Source organism: Procambarus clarkii, unplaced genomic scaffold (assembly GCF_040958095.1).
Source record: "Procambarus clarkii isolate CNS0578487 unplaced genomic scaffold, FALCON_Pclarkii_2.0 HiC_scaffold_115, whole genome shotgun sequence".
Classification (NCBI taxonomy): domain Eukaryota; kingdom Metazoa; phylum Arthropoda; class Malacostraca; order Decapoda; family Cambaridae; genus Procambarus; species Procambarus clarkii.
Window position 1 is genome coordinate 1,967,451 of NW_027189148.1, and position 20,408 is coordinate 1,987,858.

A 20,408-nucleotide genomic window follows, 5' to 3' on the forward strand; every position below is an offset into this window, starting at 1 on the left:
TCCTTCCTTCCTTCCTTCCTTCCCTCTAACTCGTTGCAGTTGTTCAGCTTCGACCCATCAAACCCGGACTCGACTGACTCACTTCTGCTGCTCGTTCCAAGGCTTTTTCCTCATACGATGTTGGCTGGTGTGAAGTAATTACTGCAATTCAAATTAACACGATTCATTAATGTACATAACCAATTAACATAATCGTCTCCTACTTGATTTTGACTAGTTGATAGGGTTGTTTTTGGTCTCCCCGAAGGGAGTGGACCGATCCCAGAGGTACTGCAATACCGGGCCGATCCGCGGCAAAGGTGGAGCAAGCTCCTAGCACTTCGCCATGTTGCAAAAATCAGTTTAATATCGAGGATCCCACATGGGGATCGTATCAGATATTAAGCTGATAAGAACAGATACTACACTTTGATCTTAGCCAAAAGGCCGAGAAGCGATAGGATGCATGGTTGCTCTGCAACACCAGGCAACAATTGCGGCTAGAAACCACGTAGCGAGTTTCAATTGCAAAAGGGCATGTGATTATCGTTGAGTACTATTCGAATTCAAGCATACATATAAACGCCATGCAGTAAAGGCTTTAACCATTTCTTACCTGATCAATGAATTTATATATATATGCAAATTCATGATATTACATGGTTTCATTCATGAGTAGTGAATATGTAACTGGCGGCAAAGTGGTAAACAGACTCGCGTGGCGTTTCACGAATTCGCTCCTGGCCAGGGAGTATAGCGCTTAACTCTAATACATAAACCTCCATTTGTCATGTGTCTTAAGGTAGCTACAGCTTTTGAAAAGTACAATAACGAATTAAAAGTGCAAGGGGCCTGTTACGCCAACGCTCGTCAAAAAATATAAATAGGAGACGTTCTCTCTCTGATACCATAACAGAAAACGAACAGCACTATTACGCGCCAACTATTCCATTTTTGTATATATATCACGACTTTTTCACATCTAACACTTTGCTTGATACATCGTTTTCACAAACCGGAGACGAGGCGAAGCGAGGCAGGGCTGGGTCGAGAGGCGAGAGGCTAGAGGCTAGAGGCGAGGCGAGGCGAGAGGCGAGAGGCGAGAGGCGAGAGGCGAGAGACGAGAGACGAGAGACGAGAGACGAGAGACGAGAGACGAGAGACGAGAGACGAGAGACGAGAGACGAGAGACGAGAGACGAGAGACGAGAGACGAGAGACGAGAGACTAGAGACTAGAGACGAGAGACGAGAGACGAGAGACGAGAGACGAGAGACGTGACGTGATGCCATGCCATGCCATTCAATGCCTTGTGATTCAATACCATGCAGTTCAATGCGATGCGATGCATGCATGCGATTCGATGCCATGCGAGGCGAGGCGATGCATCATCTAACATAACGGGATTCCCTGGAAAACGACTCTGTTGTTGAATGAACAACAAAGTTAAGATATAAGAAGATGTAAGTAATTCGAGAAGTCTGAGTACTGTAGGTACTATAGCAAATTCATTGCTTAATATATGTGAATGTGTAAGGAATCCATCCATCGCTTTTACCGAGTATACAAATACTCGGTCATTGTTGGTGTTTAGGGAGGTAAATGAAGTATTGCAAAGCTAATTACGAAACTAGCTTTCACAATGACATTTGGTGGTTGGTCGCTTTGCAAATTATAGTAGATTCTATATCAATTTTATTCGTTATTTTACGTGAATGAATGTGTCCTGCATACATTGCCTAAATAAAGAATGTAAATATACGTCGGTGGTGTTTAGAGGGGTGAATGAAGCATTTGAAATCTAAATAGGAAACTAGCATTCAAATGGAGAGGGGTGAGAGTGCAGGTGCGCTTGAACTTGGGTGGGTTCTGGGTTTCATTGACGTATATATTACAGGTGAATGTGTGCATCGAATGCTCGATTGAAGTATATAAATACACATTGTTAGTGTGTATTGAGGTAAATGATGGATTGTAAAGCTAATCAAGACACTGGAATTCACTTTGAGGCTAGTGGCTGGCCGGCTGGCAGCGTGGAAGTGGCAAACGATCGTTGAGTTGCCGTGTAAAACCACACCAAAGCAACACCTCCCTCCATCTCAAGTCGAATTTCGTCTTTATTACGCATTGGTACATTCCAGCAATGGTAAATTAAATAGATAAACGTCTAATCTTGATGTATGTATGAATATAATTTCGCCGTCAGAGCCGACTAAGGAATTCCGAGTGATATACACACACACTCCTCCCTCCCTCCCTCCCTCCCTCACACAAGGGAGAGTGAGTAATTCTGTAAAAAAAAGAAGAGCATGCCAACAATGGGTAACTATTATAGTTAGGTTCTCGATCATAGTAAACCCGTTGATTTAGAGTTTATTTGCACAATGACTACGTCATATTAGATGCCATTTAAATACCAAATCCAGTTCTCCACTAAATGCAGACACAAGTCTAACACTATTCAACCCATCTCTACCAGCCTTTTCATAACAAACCACTAAGCTATCTAAACCAGTTTCCACACTTATATAAATAGAGAAAAACTTCACCCTATATAACCTATCTCAGAAAACAAACAAAATCAATTAATATTGCACTAACTGGCAACCCCCCCCCCATTCATAAAATCAACTTCTTTCCTTCCACACCAACCATCGTATTTCTTTGCTCGCACATAATCTTTAATCTAAAGTTATTAAATGATATTACTCACCTCACTCTCCTTCTTTCTCCTTCCTCCTTCCTTCCTTCCTTCCTTCCTTCCTTCCTTCCTTCCCTCTAACTCGTTGCAGTTGTTCAGCTTCGACCCATCAAACCCGGACTCGACTGACTCACTTCTGCTGCTCGTTCCAAGGCTTTTTCCTCATACGATGTTGGCTGGTGTGAAGTAATTACTGCAATTCAAATTAACACGATTCATTAATGTACATAACCAATTAACATAATCGTCTCCTACTTGATTTTGACTAGTTGATAGGGTTGTTTTTGGTCTCCCCGAAGGGAGTGGACCGATCCCAGAGGTACTGCAATACCGGGCCGATCCGCGGCAAAGGTGGAGCAAGCTCCTAGCACTTCGCCATGTTGCAAAAATCAGTTTAATATCGAGGATCCCACATGGGGATCGTATCAGATATTAAGCTGATAAGAACAGATACTACACTTTGATCTTAGCCAAAAGGCCGAGAAGCGATAGGATGCATGGTTGCTCTGCAACACCAGGCAACAATTGCGGCTAGAAACCACGTAGCGAGTTTCAATTGCAAAAGGGCATGTGATTATCGTTGAGTACTATTCGAATTCAAGCATACATATAAACGCCATGCAGTAAAGGCTTTAACCATTTCTTACCTGATCAATGAATTTATATATATATGCAAATTCATGATATTACATGGTTTCATTCATGAGTAGTGAATATGTAACTGGCGGCAAAGTGGTAAACAGACTCGCGTGGCGTTTCACGAATTCGCTCCTGGCCAGGGAGTATAGCGCTTAACTCTAATACATAAACCTCCATTTGTCATGTGTCTTAAGGTAGCTACAGCTTTTGAAAAGTACAATAACGAATTAAAAGTGCAAGGGGCCTGTTACGCCAACGCTCGTCAAAAAATATAAATAGGAGACGTTCTCTCTCTGATACCATAACAGAAAACGAACAGCACTATTACGCGCCAACTATTCCATTTTTGTATATATATCACGACTTTTTCACATCTAACACTTTGCTTGATACATCGTTTTCACAAACCGGAGACGAGGCGAAGCGAGGCAGGGCTGGGTGGCGAGAGGCGAGGCTAGAGGCTAGAGGCGAGAGGCGAGAGGCGAGAGGCGAGAGGCGAGAGGCGAGAGACGAGAGACGAGAGACGAGAGACGAGAGACGAGAGACGAGAGACGAGAGACGAGAGACGAGAGACGAGAGACGAGAGACGAGAGACGAGAGACGAGAGACGAGAGACTAGAGACGAGAGACTAGAGACGAGAGACGAGAGACGAGAGACGAGAGACGAGATGATGCCATGCCATGCCATGCCATGCCATTCAATGCCTTGTGATTCAATACCATGCAGTTCAATGCGATGCGATGCAATGACATGCGATTCGATGCCATGCGAGGCGAGCGAGGCGATGCATCATCTAACATAACGGATTCCCTGGAAAACGACTCTGTTGTTGAATGAACAACAAAGTTAAGATATAAGAAGATGTAAGTAATTCGAGAAGTCTGAGTACTGTAGGTACTATAGCAAATTCATTGCTTAATATATGTGAATGTGTAAGGAATCCATCCATCGCTTTTACCGAGTATACAAATACTCGGTCATTGTTGGTGTTTAGGGAGGTAAATGAAGTATTGCAAAGCTAATTACGAAACTAGCTTTCACAATGACATTTGGTGGTTGGTCGCTTTGCAAATTATAGTAGATTCTATATCAATTTTATTCGTTATTTTACGTGAATGAATGTGTGCCTGCATACATTGCCTAAATAAAGAATGTAAATATACGTCGGTGGTGTTTAGAGGGGTGAATGAAGCATTTGAAATCTAAATAGGAAACTAGCATTCAAATGGAGAGGGGTGAGAGTGCAGGTGCGCTTGAACTTGGGTGGGTTCTGGGTTTCATTGACGTATATATTACAGGTGAATGTGTGCATCGAATGCTCGATTGAAGTATATAAATACACATTGTTAGTGTGTATTGAGGTAAATGATGGATTGTAAAGCTAATCAAGACACTGGAATTCACTTTGAGGCTAGTGGCTGGCCGGCTGGCAAGCGTGGAAGTGGCAAACGATCGTTGAGTTGCCGTGTAAAACCACACCAAAGCAACACCTCCCTCCATCTCAAGTCGAATTTCGTCTTTATTACGCATTGGTACATTCCAGCAATGGTAAATTAAATAGATAAACGTCTAATCTTGATGTATGTATGAATATAATTTCGCCGTCAGAGCCGACTAAGGAATTCCGAGTGATATACACACACACTCCTCCCTCCCTCCCTCCCCCTCCCTCACAAGGGAGAGTGAGTAATTCTGTAAAAAAAAGAAGAGCATGCCAACAATGGGTAACTATTATAGTTAGGTTCTCGATCATAGTAAACCCGTTGATTTAGAGTTTATTTGCACAATGACTACGTCATATTAGATGCCATTTAAATACCAAATCCAGTTCTCCACTAAATGCAGACACAAGTCTAACACTATTCAACCCATCTCTACCAGCCTTTTCATAACAAACCACTAAGCTATCTAAACCAGTTTCCACACTTATATAAATAGAGAAAAACTTCACCCTATATAACCTATCTCAGAAAACAAACAAAATCAATTAATATTGCACTAACTGGCAACCCCCCCCCCATTCATAAAATCAACTTCTTTCCTTCCACACCAACCATCGTATTTCTTTGCTCGCACATAATCTTTAATCTAAAGTTATTAAATGATATTACTCACCTCACTCTCCTTCTTTCTCCTTCCTTCCTTCCTTCCTTCCTTCCTTCCTTCCTTCCTTCCTCTAACTCGTTGCAGTTGTTCAGCTTCGACCCATCAAACCCGGACTCGACTGACTCACTTCTGCTGCTCGTTCCAAGGCTTTTTCCTCATACGATGTTGGCTGGTGTGAAGTAATTACTGCAATTCAAATTAACACGATTCATTAATGTACATAACCAATTAACATAATCGTCTCCTACTTGATTTTGACTAGTTGATAGGGTTGTTTTTGGTCTCCCCGAAGGGAGTGGACCGATCCCAGAGGTACTGCAATACCGGGCCGATCCGCGGCAAAGGTGGAGCAAGCTCCTAGCACTTCGCCATGTTGCAAAAATCAGTTTAATATCGAGGATCCCACATGGGGATCGTATCAGATATTAAGCTGATAAGAACAGATACTACACTTTGATCTTAGCCAAAAGGCCGAGAAGCGATAGGATGCATGGTTGCTCTGCAACACCAGGCAACAATTGCGGCTAGAAACCACGTAGCGAGTTTCAATTGCAAAAGGGCATGTGATTATCGTTGAGTACTATTCGAATTCAAGCATACATATAAACGCCATGCAGTAAAGGCTTTAACCATTTCTTACCTGATCAATGAATTTATATATATATGCAAATTCATGATATTACATGGTTTCATTCATGAGTAGTGAATATGTAACTGGCGGCAAAGTGGTAAACAGACTCGCGTGGCGTTTCACGAATTCGCTCCTGGCCAGGGAGTATAGCGCTTAACTCTAATACATAAACCTCCATTTGTCATGTGTCTTAAGGTAGCTACAGCTTTTGAAAAGTACAATAACGAATTAAAAGTGCAAGGGGCCTGTTACGCCAACGCTCGTCAAAAAATATAAATAGGAGACGTTCTCTCTCTGATACCATAACAGAAAACGAACAGCACTATTACGCGCCAACTATTCCATTTTTGTATATATATCACGACTTTTTCACATCTAACACTTTGCTTGATACATCGTTTTCACAAACCGGAGACGAGGCGAAGCGAGGCAGGGCTGGGTGGCGAGAGGCTAGAGGCTAGAGGCTAGAGGCGAGAGGCGAGAGGCGAGAGGCGAGAGGCGAGAGGCGAGAGACGAGAGACGAGAGACGAGAGACGAGAGACGAGAGACGAGAGACGAGAGACGAGAGACGAGAGACGAGAGACGAGAGACGAGAGACGAGAGACTAGAGACTAGAGACTAGAGACGAGAGACGAGACGAGAGACGAGAGACGAGAGACGTGACGTGATGCCATGCCATGCCATTCAATGCCTTGTGATTCAATACCATGCAGTTCAATGCGATGCGATGCGATGCGATGCAATGACATGCGATTCGATGCCATGCGAGGCGAGGCGATGCATCATCTAACATAACGGGATTCCCTGGAAAACGACTCTGTTGTTGAATGAACAACAAAGTTAAGATATAAGAAGATGTAAGTAATTCGAGAAGTCTGAGTACTGTAGGTACTATAGCAAATTCATTGCTTAATATATGTGAATGTGTAAGGAATCCATCCATCGCTTTTACCGAGTATACAAATACTCGGTCATTGTTGGTGTTTAGGGAGGTAAATGAAGTATTGCAAAGCTAATTACGAAACTAGCTTTCACAATGACATTTGGTGGTTGGTCGCTTTGCAAATTATAGTAGATTCTATATCAATTTTATTCGTTATTTTACGTGAATGAATGTGTGCCTGCATACATTGCCTAAATAAAGAATGTAAATATACGTCGGTGGTGTTTAGAGGGGTGAATGAAGCATTTGAAATCTAAATAGGAAACTAGCATTCAAATGGAGAGGGGTGAGAGTGCAGGTGCGCTTGAACTTGGGTGGGTTCTGGGTTTCATTGACGTATATATTACAGGTGAATGTGTGCATCGAATGCTCGATTGAAGTATATAAATACACATTGTTAGTGTGTATTGAGGTAAATGATGGATTGTAAAGCTAATCAAGACACTGGAATTCACTTTGAGGCTAGTGGCTGGCCGGCTGGCAAGCGTGGAAGTGGCAAACGATCGTTGAGTTGCCGTGTAAAACCACACCAAAGCAACACCTCCCTCCATCTCAAGTCGAATTTCGTCTTTATTACGCATTGGTACATTCCAGCAATGGTAAATTAAATAGATAAACGTCTAATCTTGATGTATGTATGAATATAATTTCGCCGTCAGAGCCGACTAAGGAATTCCGAGTGATATACACACACACTCCTCCCTCCCTCCCTCCCTCCCTCCCTCACAAGGGAGAGTGAGTAATTCTGTAAAAAAAAGAAGAGCATGCCAACAATGGGTAACTATTATAGTTAGGTTCTCGATCATAGTAAACCCGTTGATTTAGAGTTTATTTGCACAATGACTACGTCATATTAGATGCCATTTAAATACCAAATCCAGTTCTCCACTAAATGCAGACACAAGTCTAACACTATTCAACCCATCTCTACCAGCCTTTTCATAACAAACCACTAAGCTATCTAAACCAGTTTCCACACTTATATAAATAGAGAAAAACTTCACCCTATATAACCTATCTCAGAAAACAAACAAAATCAATTAATATTGCACTAACTGGCAACCCCCCCCCCATTCATAAAATCAACTTCTTTCCTTCCACACCAACCATCGTATTTCTTTGCTCGCACATAATCTTTAATCTAAAGTTATTAAATGATATTACTCACCTCACTCTCCTTCTTTCTCCTTCCTTCCTTCCTTCCTTCCTTCCTTCCTTCCTTCCTTCCCTCTAACTCGTTGCAGTTGTTCAGCTTCGACCCATCAAACCCGGACTCGACTGACTCACTTCTGCTGCTCGTTCCAAGGCTTTTTCCTCATACGATGTTGGCTGGTGTGAAGTAATTACTGCAATTCAAATTAACACGATTCATTAATGTACATAACCAATTAACATAATCGTCTCCTACTTGATTTTGACTAGTTGATAGGGTTGTTTTTGGTCTCCCCGAAGGGAGTGGACCGATCCCAGAGGTACTGCAATACCGGGCCGATCCGCGGCAAAGGTGGAGCAAGCTCCTAGCACTTCGCCATGTTGCAAAAATCAGTTTAATATCGAGGATCCCACATGGGGATCGTATCAGATATTAAGCTGATAAGAACAGATACTACACTTTGATCTTAGCCAAAAGGCCGAGAAGCGATAGGATGCATGGTTGCTCTGCAACACCAGGCAACAATTGCGGCTAGAAACCACGTAGCGAGTTTCAATTGCAAAAGGGCATGTGATTATCGTTGAGTACTATTCGAATTCAAGCATACATATAAACGCCATGCAGTAAAGGCTTTAACCATTTCTTACCTGATCAATGAATTTATATATATATGCAAATTCATGATATTACATGGTTTCATTCATGAGTAGTGAATATGTAACTGGCGGCAAAGTGGTAAACAGACTCGCGTGGCGTTTCACGAATTCGCTCCTGGCCAGGGAGTATAGCGCTTAACTCTAATACATAAACCTCCATTTGTCATGTGTCTTAAGGTAGCTACAGCTTTTGAAAAGTACAATAACGAATTAAAAGTGCAAGGGGCCTGTTACGCCAACGCTCGTCAAAAAATATAAATAGGAGACGTTCTCTCTCTGATACCATAACAGAAAACGAACAGCACTATTACGCGCCAACTATTCCATTTTTGTATATATATCACGACTTTTTCACATCTAACACTTTGCTTGATACATCGTTTTCACAAACCGGAGACGAGGCGAAGCGAGGCAGGGCTGGGTGGCGAGAGGCGAGAGGCTAGAGGCTAGAGGCGAGAGGCGAGAGGCGAGAGGCGAGAGGCGAGAGGCGAGAGACGAGAGACGAGAGACGAGAGACGAGAGACGAGAGACGAGAGACGAGAGACGAGAGACGAGAGACGAGAGACGAGAGACGAGAGACGAGAGACGAGAGACTAGAGACGAGAGACTAGAGACGAGAGACGAGAGACGAGAGACGAGAGACGAGAGACGTGACGTGATGCCATGCCATGCCATTCAATGCCTTGTGATTCAATACCATGCAGTTCAATGCGATGCGAGCGATGCACATGACATGCGATTCGATGCCATGCGAGGCGAGAGGCGATGCATCATCTAACATAACGGGATTCCCTGGAAAACGACTCTGTTGTTGAATGAACAACAAAGTTAAGATATAAGAAGATGTAAGTAATTCGAGAAGTCTGAGTACTGTAGGTACTATAGCAAATTCATTGCTTAATATATGTGAATGTGTAAGGAATCCATCCATCGCTTTTACCGAGTATACAAATACTCGGTCATTGTTGGTGTTTAGGGAGGTAAATGAAGTATTGCAAAGCTAATTACGAAACTAGCTTTCACAATGACATTTGGTGGTTGGTCGCTTTGCAAATTATAGTAGATTCTATATCAATTTTATTCGTTATTTTACGTGAATGAATGTGTGCCTGCATACATTGCCTAAATAAAGAATGTAAATATACGTCGGTGGTGTTTAGAGGGGTGAATGAAGCATTTGAAATCTAAATAGGAAACTAGCATTCAAATGGAGAGGGGTGAGAGTGCAGGTGCGCTTGAACTTGGGTGGGTTCTGGGTTTCATTGACGTATATATTACAGGTGAATGTGTGCATCGAATGCTCGATTGAAGTATATAAATACACATTGTTAGTGTGTATTGAGGTAAATGATGGATTGTAAAGCTAATCAAGACACTGGAATTCACTTTGAGGCTAGTGGCTGGCCGGCTGGCAAGCGTGGAAGTGGCAAACGATCGTTGAGTTGCCGTGTAAAACCACACCAAAGCAACACCTCCCTCCATCTCAAGTCGAATTTCGTCTTTATTACGCATTGGTACATTCCAGCAATGGTAAATTAAATAGATAAACGTCTAATCTTGATGTATGTATGAATATAATTTCGCCGTCAGAGCCGACTAAGGAATTCCGAGTGATATACACACACACTCCTCCCTCCCTCCCTCCCTCCCTCCCTCACAAGGGAGAGTGAGTAATTCTGTAAAAAAAAGAAGAGCATGCCAACAATGGGTAACTATTATAGTTAGGTTCTCGATCATAGTAAACCCGTTGATTTAGAGTTTATTTGCACAATGACTACGTCATATTAGATGCCATTTAAATACCAAATCCAGTTCTCCACTAAATGCAGACACAAGTCTAACACTATTCAACCCATCTCTACCAGCCTTTTCATAACAAACCACTAAGCTATCTAAACCAGTTTCCACACTTATATAAATAGAGAAAAACTTCACCCTATATAACCTATCTCAGAAAACAAACAAAATCAATTAATATTGCACTAACTGGCAACCCCCCCCCCCATTCATAAAATCAACTTCTTTCCTTCCACACCAACCATCGTATTTCTTTGCTCGCACATAATCTTTAATCTAAAGTTATTAAATGATATTACTCACCTCACTCTCCTTCTTTCTCCTTCCTTTCCCTTCCTTCCTTCCTTCCTTCCTTCCTTCCTTCCCTCTAACTCGTTGCAGTTGTTCAGCTTCGACCCATCAAACCCGGACTCGACTGACTCACTTCTGCTGCTCGTTCCAAGGCTTTTTCCTCATACGATGTTGGCTGGTGTGAAGTAATTACTGCAATTCAAATTAACACGATTCATTAATGTACATAACCAATTAACATAATCGTCTCCTACTTGATTTTGACTAGTTGATAGGGTTGTTTTTGGTCTCCCCGAAGGGAGTGGACCGATCCCAGAGGTACTGCAATACCGGGCCGATCCGCGGCAAAGGTGGAGCAAGCTCCTAGCACTTCGCCATGTTGCAAAAATCAGTTTAATATCGAGGATCCCACATGGGGATCGTATCAGATATTAAGCTGATAAGAACAGATACTACACTTTGATCTTAGCCAAAAGGCCGAGAAGCGATAGGATGCATGGTTGCTCTGCAACACCAGGCAACAATTGCGGCTAGAAACCACGTAGCGAGTTTCAATTGCAAAAGGGCATGTGATTATCGTTGAGTACTATTCGAATTCAAGCATACATATAAACGCCATGCAGTAAAGGCTTTAACCATTTCTTACCTGATCAATGAATTTATATATATATGCAAATTCATGATATTACATGGTTTCATTCATGAGTAGTGAATATGTAACTGGCGGCAAAGTGGTAAACAGACTCGCGTGGCGTTTCACGAATTCGCTCCTGGCCAGGGAGTATAGCGCTTAACTCTAATACATAAACCTCCATTTGTCATGTGTCTTAAGGTAGCTACAGCTTTTGAAAAGTACAATAACGAATTAAAAGTGCAAGGGGCCTGTTACGCCAACGCTCGTCAAAAAATATAAATAGGAGACGTTCTCTCTCTGATACCATAACAGAAAACGAACAGCACTATTACGCGCCAACTATTCCATTTTTGTATATATATCACGACTTTTTCACATCTAACACTTTGCTTGATACATCGTTTTCACAAACCGGAGACGAGGCGAAGCGAGGCAGGGCTGGGTGGCGAGAGGCGAGGCTAGAGGCTAGAGGCGAGAGGCGAGAGGCGAGAGGCGAGAGGCGAGAGACGAGAGACGAGAGACGAGAGACGAGAGACGAGAGACGAGAGACGAGAGACGAGAGACGAGAGACGAGAGACGAGAGACGAGAGACGAGAGACGAGAGACGAGAGACTAGAGACTAGAGACTAGAGACGAGAGACGAGAGACGAGAGACGAGACGAGAGACGTGACGTGATGCCATGCCATGCCATTCAATGCCTTGTGATTCAATACCATGCAGTTCAATGCGATGATGCGATGCGATGCAATGACATGCGATTCGATGCCATGCGAGGCGAGGCGAGGCGATGCATCATCTAACATAACGGGATTCCCTGGAAAACGACTCTGTTGTTGAATGAACAACAAAGTTAAGATATAAGAAGATGTAAGTAATTCGAGAAGTCTGAGTACTGTAGGTACTATAGCAAATTCATTGCTTAATATATGTGAATGTGTAAGGAATCCATCCATCGCTTTTACCGAGTATACAAATACTCGGTCATTGTTGGTGTTTAGGGAGGTAAATGAAGTATTGCAAAGCTAATTACGAAACTAGCTTTCACAATGACATTTGGTGGTTGGTCGCTTTGCAAATTATAGTAGATTCTATATCAATTTTATTCGTTATTTTACGTGAATGAATGTGTGCCTGCATACATTGCCTAAATAAAGAATGTAAATATACGTCGGTGGTGTTTAGAGGGGTGAATGAAGCATTTGAAATCTAAATAGGAAACTAGCATTCAAATGGAGAGGGGTGAGAGTGCAGGTGCGCTTGAACTTGGGTGGGTTCTGGGTTTCATTGACGTATATATTACAGGTGAATGTGTGCATCGAATGCTCGATTGAAGTATATAAATACACATTGTTAGTGTGTATTGAGGTAAATGATGGATTGTAAAGCTAATCAAGACACTGGAATTCACTTTGAGGCTAGTGGCTGGCCGGCTGGCAGGCAAGCGTGGAAGTGGCAAACGATCGTTGAGTTGCCGTGTAAAACCACACCAAAGCAACACCTCCCTCCATCTCAAGTCGAATTTCGTCTTTATTACGCATTGGTACATTCCAGCAATGGTAAATTAAATAGATAAACGTCTAATCTTGATGTATGTATGAATATAATTTCGCCGTCAGAGCCGACTAAGGAATTCCGAGTGATATACACACACACTCCTCCCTCCCTCCCTCCCTCCCTCACAAGGGAGAGTGAGTAATTCTGTAAAAAAAGAAGAGCATGCCAACAATGGGTAACTATTATAGTTAGGTTCTCGATCATAGTAAACCCGTTGATTTAGAGTTTATTTGCACAATGACTACGTCATATTAGATGCCATTTAAATACCAAATCCAGTTCTCCACTAAATGCAGACACAAGTCTAACACTATTCAACCCATCTCTACCAGCCTTTTCATAACAAACCACTAAGCTATCTAAACCAGTTTCCACACTTATATAAATAGAGAAAAACTTCACCCTATATAACCTATCTCAGAAAACAAACAAAATCAATTAATATTGCACTAACTGGCAACCCCCCCCCCATTCATAAAATCAACTTCTTTCCTTCCACACCAACCATCGTATTTCTTTGCTCGCACATAATCTTTAATCTAAAGTTATTAAATGATATTACTCACCTCACTCTCCTTCTTTCTCCTTCCTTCCTTCCTTCCTTCCTTCCTTCCTTCCTTCCTTCCCTCTAACTCGTTGCAGTTGTTCAGCTTCGACCCATCAAACCCGGACTCGACTGACTCACTTCTGCTGCTCGTTCCAAGGCTTTTTCCTCATACGATGTTGGCTGGTGTGAAGTAATTACTGCAATTCAAATTAACACGATTCATTAATGTACATAACCAATTAACATAATCGTCTCCTACTTGATTTTGACTAGTTGATAGGGTTGTTTTTGGTCTCCCCGAAGGGAGTGGACCGATCCCAGAGGTACTGCAATACCGGGCCGATCCGCGGCAAAGGTGGAGCAAGCTCCTAGCACTTCGCCATGTTGCAAAAATCAGTTTAATATCGAGGATCCCACATGGGGATCGTATCAGATATTAAGCTGATAAGAACAGATACTACACTTTGATCTTAGCCAAAAGGCCGAGAAGCGATAGGATGCATGGTTGCTCTGCAACACCAGGCAACAATTGCGGCTAGAAACCACGTAGCGAGTTTCAATTGCAAAAGGGCATGTGATTATCGTTGAGTACTATTCGAATTCAAGCATACATATAAACGCCATGCAGTAAAGGCTTTAACCATTTCTTACCTGATCAATGAATTTATATATATATGCAAATTCATGATATTACATGGTTTCATTCATGAGTAGTGAATATGTAACTGGCGGCAAAGTGGTAAACAGACTCGCGTGGCGTTTCACGAATTCGCTCCTGGCCAGGGAGTATAGCGCTTAACTCTAATACATAAACCTCCATTTGTCATGTGTCTTAAGGTAGCTACAGCTTTTGAAAAGTACAATAACGAATTAAAAGTGCAAGGGGCCTGTTACGCCAACGCTCGTCAAAAAATATAAATAGGAGACGTTCTCTCTCTGATACCATAACAGAAAACGAACAGCACTATTACGCGCCAACTATTCCATTTTTGTATATATATCACGACTTTTTCACATCTAACACTTTGCTTGATACATCGTTTTCACAAACCGGAGACGAGGCGAAGCGAGGCAGGGCTGGGTGGCGAGAGGCGAGAGGCTAGAGGCTAGAGGCGAGAGGCGAGAGGCGAGAGGCGAGAGGCGAGAGGCGAGAGACGAGAGACGAGAGACGAGAGACGAGAGACGAGAGACGAGAGACGAGAGACGAGAGACGAGAGACGAGAGACGAGAGACGAGAGACGAGAGACTAGAGACTAGAGACTAGAGACGAGAGACGAGAGACGAGAGACGAGAGACGAGAGATGACGTGATGCCATGCCATGCCATTCAATGCCTTGTGATTCAATACCATGCAGTTCAATGCGATGCGATGCGATGCAATGACATGCGATTCGATGCCATGCGAGGCGAGGCGATGCATCATCTAACATAACGGTTCCCTGGAAAACGACTCTGTTGTTGAATGAACAACAAAGTTAAGATATAAGAAGATGTAAGTAATTCGAGAAGTCTGAGTACTGTAGGTACTATAGCAAATTCATTGCTTAATATATGTGAATGTGTAAGGAATCCATCCATCGCTTTTACCGAGTATACAAATACTCGGTCATTGTTGGTGTTTAGGGAGGTAAATGAAGTATTGCAAAGCTAATTACGAAACTAGCTTTCACAATGACATTTGGTGGTTGGTCGCTTTGCAAATTATAGTAGATTCTATATCAATTTTATTCGTTATTTTACGTGAATGAATGTGTGCCTGCATACATTGCCTAAATAAAGAATGTAAATATACGTCGGTGGTGTTTAGAGGGGTGAATGAAGCATTTGAAATCTAAATAGGAAACTAGCATTCAAATGGAGAGGGGTGAGAGTGCAGGTGCGCTTGAACTTGGGTGGGTTCTGGGTTTCATTGACGTATATATTACAGGTGAATGTGTGCATCGAATGCTCGATTGAAGTATATAAATACACATTGTTAGTGTGTATTGAGGTAAATGATGGATTGTAAAGCTAATCAAGACACTGGAATTCACTTTGAGGCTAGTGGCTGGCCGGCTGGCAAGCGTGGAAGTGGCAAACGATCGTTGAGTTGCCGTGTAAAACCACACCAAAGCAACACCTCCCTCCATCTCAAGTCGAATTTCGTCTTTATTACGCATTGGTACATTCCAGCAATGGTAAATTAAATAGATAAACGTCTAATCTTGATGTATGTATGAATATAATTTCGCCGTCAGAGCCGACTAAGGAATTCCGAGTGATATACACACACACTCCTCCCTCCCTCCCTCCCTCCCTCACTCACAAGGGAGAGTGAGTAATTCTGTAAAAAAAAGAAGAGCATGCCAACAATGGGTAACTATTATAGTTAGGTTCTCGATCATAGTAAACCCGTTGATTTAGAGTTTATTTGCACAATGACTACGTCATATTAGATGCCATTTAAATACCAAATCCAGTTCTCCACTAAATGCAGACACAAGTCTAACACTATTCAACCCATCTCTACCAGCCTTTTCATAACAAACCACTAAGCTATCTAAACCAGTTTCCACACTTATATAAATAGAGAAAAACTTCACCCTATATAACCTATCTCAGAAAACAAACAAAATCAATTAATATTGCACTAACTGGCAACCCCCCCCCCATTCATAAAATCAACTTCTTTCCTTCCACACCAACCATCGTATTTCTTTGCTCGCACATAATCTTTAATCTAAAGTTATTAAATGATATTACTCACCTCACTCTCCTTCTTTCTCCTTCCTCCTTCCTTCCTTCCTTTTCCTTCCTTCCTTCCTTCCCTCTAACTCGTTGCAGTTGTTCAGCTTCGACCCATCAAACCCGGACTCGACTGACTCACTTCTGCTGCTCGTTCCAAGGCTTTTTCCTCATACGATGTTGGCTGGTGTGAAGTAATTACTGCAATTCAAATTAACACGATTCATTAATGTACATAACCAATTAACATAATCGTCTCCTACTTGATTTTGACTAGTTGATAGGGTTGTTTTTGGTCTCCCCGAAGGGAGTGGACCGATCCCAGAGGTACTGCAATACCGGGCCGATCCGCGGCAAAGGTGGAGCAAGCTCCTAGCACTTCGCCATGTTGCAAAAATCAGTTTAATATCGAGGATCCCACATGGGGATCGTATCAGATATTAAGCTGATAAGAACAGATACTACACTTTGATCTTAGCCAAAAGGCCGAGAAGCGATAGGATGCATGGTTGCTCTGCAACACCAGGCAACAATTGCGGCTAGAAACCACGTAGCGAGTTTCAATTGCAAAAGGGCATGTGATTATCGTTGAGTACTATTCGAATTCAAGCATACATATAAACGCCATGCAGTAAAGGCTTTAACCATTTCTTACCTGATCAATGAATTTATATATATATGCAAATTCATGATATTACATGGTTTCATTCATGAGTAGTGAATATGTAACTGGCGGCAAAGTGGTAAACAGACTCGCGTGGCGTTTCACGAATTCGCTCCTGGCCAGGGAGTATAGCGCTTAACTCTAATACATAAACCTCCATTTGTCATGTGTCTTAAGGTAGCTACAGCTTTTGAAAAGTACAATAACGAATTAAAAGTGCAAGGGGCCTGTTACGCCAACGCTCGTCAAAAAATATAAATAGGAGACGTTCTCTCTCTGATACCATAACAGAAAACGAACAGCACTATTACGCGCCAACTATTCCATTTTTGTATATATATCACGACTTTTTCACATCTAACACTTTGCTTGATACATCGTTTTCACAAACCGGAGACGAGGCGAAGCGAGGCAGGGCTGGGTGGCGAGAGGCTAGAGGCTAGAGGCTAGAGGCGAGAGGCGAGAGGCGAGAGGCGAGAGGCGAGAGACGAGAGACGAGAGACGAGAGACGAGAGACGAGAGACGAGAGACGAGAGACGAGAGACGAGAGACGAGAGACGAGAGACGAGAGACGAGAGACGAGAGACGAGAGACTAGAGACTAGAGACGAGAGACGAGAGACGAGAGACGAGAGACGAGAGACGTGACGTGCCATGCCATGCCATGCCATTCAATGCCTTGTGATTCAATACCATGCAGTTCAATGCGATGCGATGCGATGCATGCACATGCGATTCGATGCCATGCGAGGCGAGGCGATGCATCATCTAACATAACGGGATTCCCTGGAAAACGACTCTGTTGTTGAATGAACAACAAAGTTAAGATATAAGAAGATGTAAGTAATTCGAGAAGTCTGAGTACTGTAGGTACTATAGCAAATTCATTGCTTAATATATGTGAATGTGTAAGGAATCCATCCATCGCTTTTACCGAGTATACAAATACTCGGTCATTGTTGGTGTTTAGGGAGGTAAATGAAGTATTGCAAAGCTAATTACGAAACTAGCTTTCACAATGACATTTGGTGGTTGGTCGCTTTGCAAATTATAGTAGATTCTATATCAATTTTATTCGTTATTTTACGTGAATGAATGTGTGCCTGCATACATTGCCTAAATAAAGAATGTAAATATACGTCGGTGGTGTTTAGAGGGGTGAATGAAGCATTTGAAATCTAAATAGGAAACTAGCATTCAAATGGAGAGGGGTGAGAGTGCAGGTGCGCTTGAACTTGGGTGGGTTCTGGGTTTCATTGACGTATATATTACAGGTGAATGTGTGCATCGAATGCTCGATTGAAGTATATAAATACACATTGTTAGTGTGTATTGAGGTAAATGATGGATTGTAAAGCTAATCAAGACACTGGAATTCACTTTGAGGCTAGTGGCTGGCCGGCTGGCAAGCGTGGAAGTGGCAAACGATCGTTGAGTTGCCGTGTAAAACCACACCAAAGCAACACCTCCCTCCATCTCAAGTCGAATTTCGTCTTTATTACGCATTGGTACATTCCAGCAATGGTAAATTAAATAGATAAACGTCTAATCTTGATGTATGTATGAATATAATTTCGCCGTCAGAGCCGACTAAGGAATTCCGAGTGATATACACACACACTCCTCCCTCCCTCCCTCCCTCCCCCTCACACAGGGAGAGTGAGTAATTCTGTAAAAAAAAGAAGAGCATGCCAACAATGGGTAACTATTATAGTTAGGTTCTCGATCATAGTAAACCCGTTGATTTAGAGTTTATTTGCACAATGACTACGTCATATTAGATGCCATTTAAATACCAAATCCAGTTCTCCACTAAATGCAGACACAAGTCTAACACTATTCAACCCATCTCTACCAGCCTTTTCATAACAAACCACTAAGCTATCTAAACCAGTTTCCACACTTATATAAATAGAGAAAAACTTCACCCTATATAACCTATCTCAGAAAACAAACAAAATCAATTAATATTGCACTAACTGGCAACCCCCCCCCCATTCATAAAATCAACTTCTTTCCTTCCACACCAACCATCGTATTTCTTTGCTCGCACATAATCTTTAATCTAAAGTTATTAAATGATATTACTCACCTCACTCTCCTTCTTTCTCCTTCCTTCCTTCCTTCCTTCCTTCCTTCCTTCCTTCCTTCCCTCTAACTCGTTGCAGTTGTTCAGCTTCGACCCATCAAACCCGGACTCGACTGACTCACTTCTGCTGCTCGTTCCAAGGCTTTTTCCTCATACGATGTTGGCTGGTGTGAAGTAATTACTGCAATTCAAATTAACACGATTCATTAATGTACATAACCAATTAACATAATCGTCTCCTACTTGATTTTGACTAGTTGATAGGGTTGTTTTTGGTCTCCCCGAAGGGAGTGGACCGATCCCAGAGGTACTGCAATACCGGGCCGATCCGCGGCAAAGGTGGAGCAAGCTCCTAGCACTTCGCCATGTTGCAAAAATCAGTTTAATATCGAGGATCCCACATGGGGATCGTATCAGATATTAAGCTGATAAGAACAGATACTACACTTTGATCTTAGCCAAAAGGCCGAGAAGCGATAGGATGCATGGTTGCTCTGCAACACCAGGCAACAATTGCGGCTAGAAACCACGTAGCGAGTTTCAATTGCAAAAGGGCATGTGATTATCGTTGAGTACTATTCGAATTCAAGCATACATATAAACGCCATGCAGTAAAGGCTTTAACCATTTCTTACCTGATCAATGAATTTATTATATATGCAAATTCATGATATTACATGGTTTCATTCATGAGTAGTGAATATGTAACTGGCGGCAAAGTGGTAAACAGACTCGCGTGGCGTTTCACGAATTCGCTCCTGGCCAGGGAGTATAGCGCTTAACTCTAATACATAAACCTCCATTTGTCATGTGTCTTAAGGTAGCTACAGCTTTTGAAAAGTACAATAACGAATTAAAAGTGCAAGGGGCCTGTTACGCCAACGCTCGTCAAAAAATATAAATAGGAGACGTTCTCTCTCTGATACCATAACAGAAAACGAACAGCACTATTACGCGCCAACTATTCCATTTTTGTATATATATCACGACTTTTTCACATCTAACACTTTGCTTGATACATCGTTTTCACAAACCGGAGACGAGGCGAAGCGAGGCAGGGCTGGGTGGCGAGAGGAGAGGCTAGAGGCTAGAGGCGAGAGGCGAGAGGCGAGAGGCGAGAGGCGAGAGGCGAGAGCGAGAGACGAGAGACGAGAGACGAGAGACGAGAGACGAGAGACGAGAGACGAGAGACGAGAGACGAGAGACGAGAGACGAGAGACGAGAGACGAGAGACGAGAGACGAGAGACTAGAGACGAGAGACGAGAGACGAGAGACGAGAGACGTGACGTGATGCCATGC

At 42.5% G+C, this 20,408-nt stretch overlaps 8 non-coding genes across 8 annotated transcripts; all 8 read right to left on the minus strand.

The window, feature by feature from the left end:
• Positions 1-245: 245 nt before the first annotated feature.
• LOC138360602 (U2 spliceosomal RNA) lies at positions 246-438 on the minus strand. Its single transcript, XR_011226514.1, has one exon. It is a non-coding gene; the product is annotated as a U2 spliceosomal RNA (small nuclear RNA).
• Positions 439-2,976: 2,538 nt separating this feature from the next.
• Positions 2,977-3,169, minus strand: LOC138360603 (U2 spliceosomal RNA). Its single transcript, XR_011226515.1, has one exon. It is a non-coding gene; the product is annotated as a U2 spliceosomal RNA (small nuclear RNA).
• A 2,546-nt stretch (positions 3,170-5,715) lies between these two features.
• LOC138360604 (U2 spliceosomal RNA) lies at positions 5,716-5,908 on the minus strand. The gene has a single exon (XR_011226516.1). It is a non-coding gene; the product is annotated as a U2 spliceosomal RNA (small nuclear RNA).
• Positions 5,909-8,449: 2,541 nt separating this feature from the next.
• LOC138360605 (U2 spliceosomal RNA) lies at positions 8,450-8,642 on the minus strand. Its single transcript, XR_011226517.1, has one exon. It is a non-coding gene; the product is annotated as a U2 spliceosomal RNA (small nuclear RNA).
• Positions 8,643-11,192: 2,550 nt separating this feature from the next.
• Positions 11,193-11,385, minus strand: LOC138360606 (U2 spliceosomal RNA). The gene has a single exon (XR_011226518.1). It is a non-coding gene; the product is annotated as a U2 spliceosomal RNA (small nuclear RNA).
• Positions 11,386-13,933: 2,548 nt separating this feature from the next.
• On the minus strand, positions 13,934-14,126 carry LOC138360608 (U2 spliceosomal RNA). The gene has a single exon (XR_011226520.1). It is a non-coding gene; the product is annotated as a U2 spliceosomal RNA (small nuclear RNA).
• A 2,535-nt stretch (positions 14,127-16,661) lies between these two features.
• Positions 16,662-16,854, minus strand: LOC138360609 (U2 spliceosomal RNA). The gene has a single exon (XR_011226521.1). It is a non-coding gene; the product is annotated as a U2 spliceosomal RNA (small nuclear RNA).
• Positions 16,855-19,393: 2,539 nt separating this feature from the next.
• LOC138360610 (U2 spliceosomal RNA) lies at positions 19,394-19,586 on the minus strand. Its single transcript, XR_011226522.1, has one exon. It is a non-coding gene; the product is annotated as a U2 spliceosomal RNA (small nuclear RNA).
• Positions 19,587-20,408: the final 822 nt, after the last annotated feature.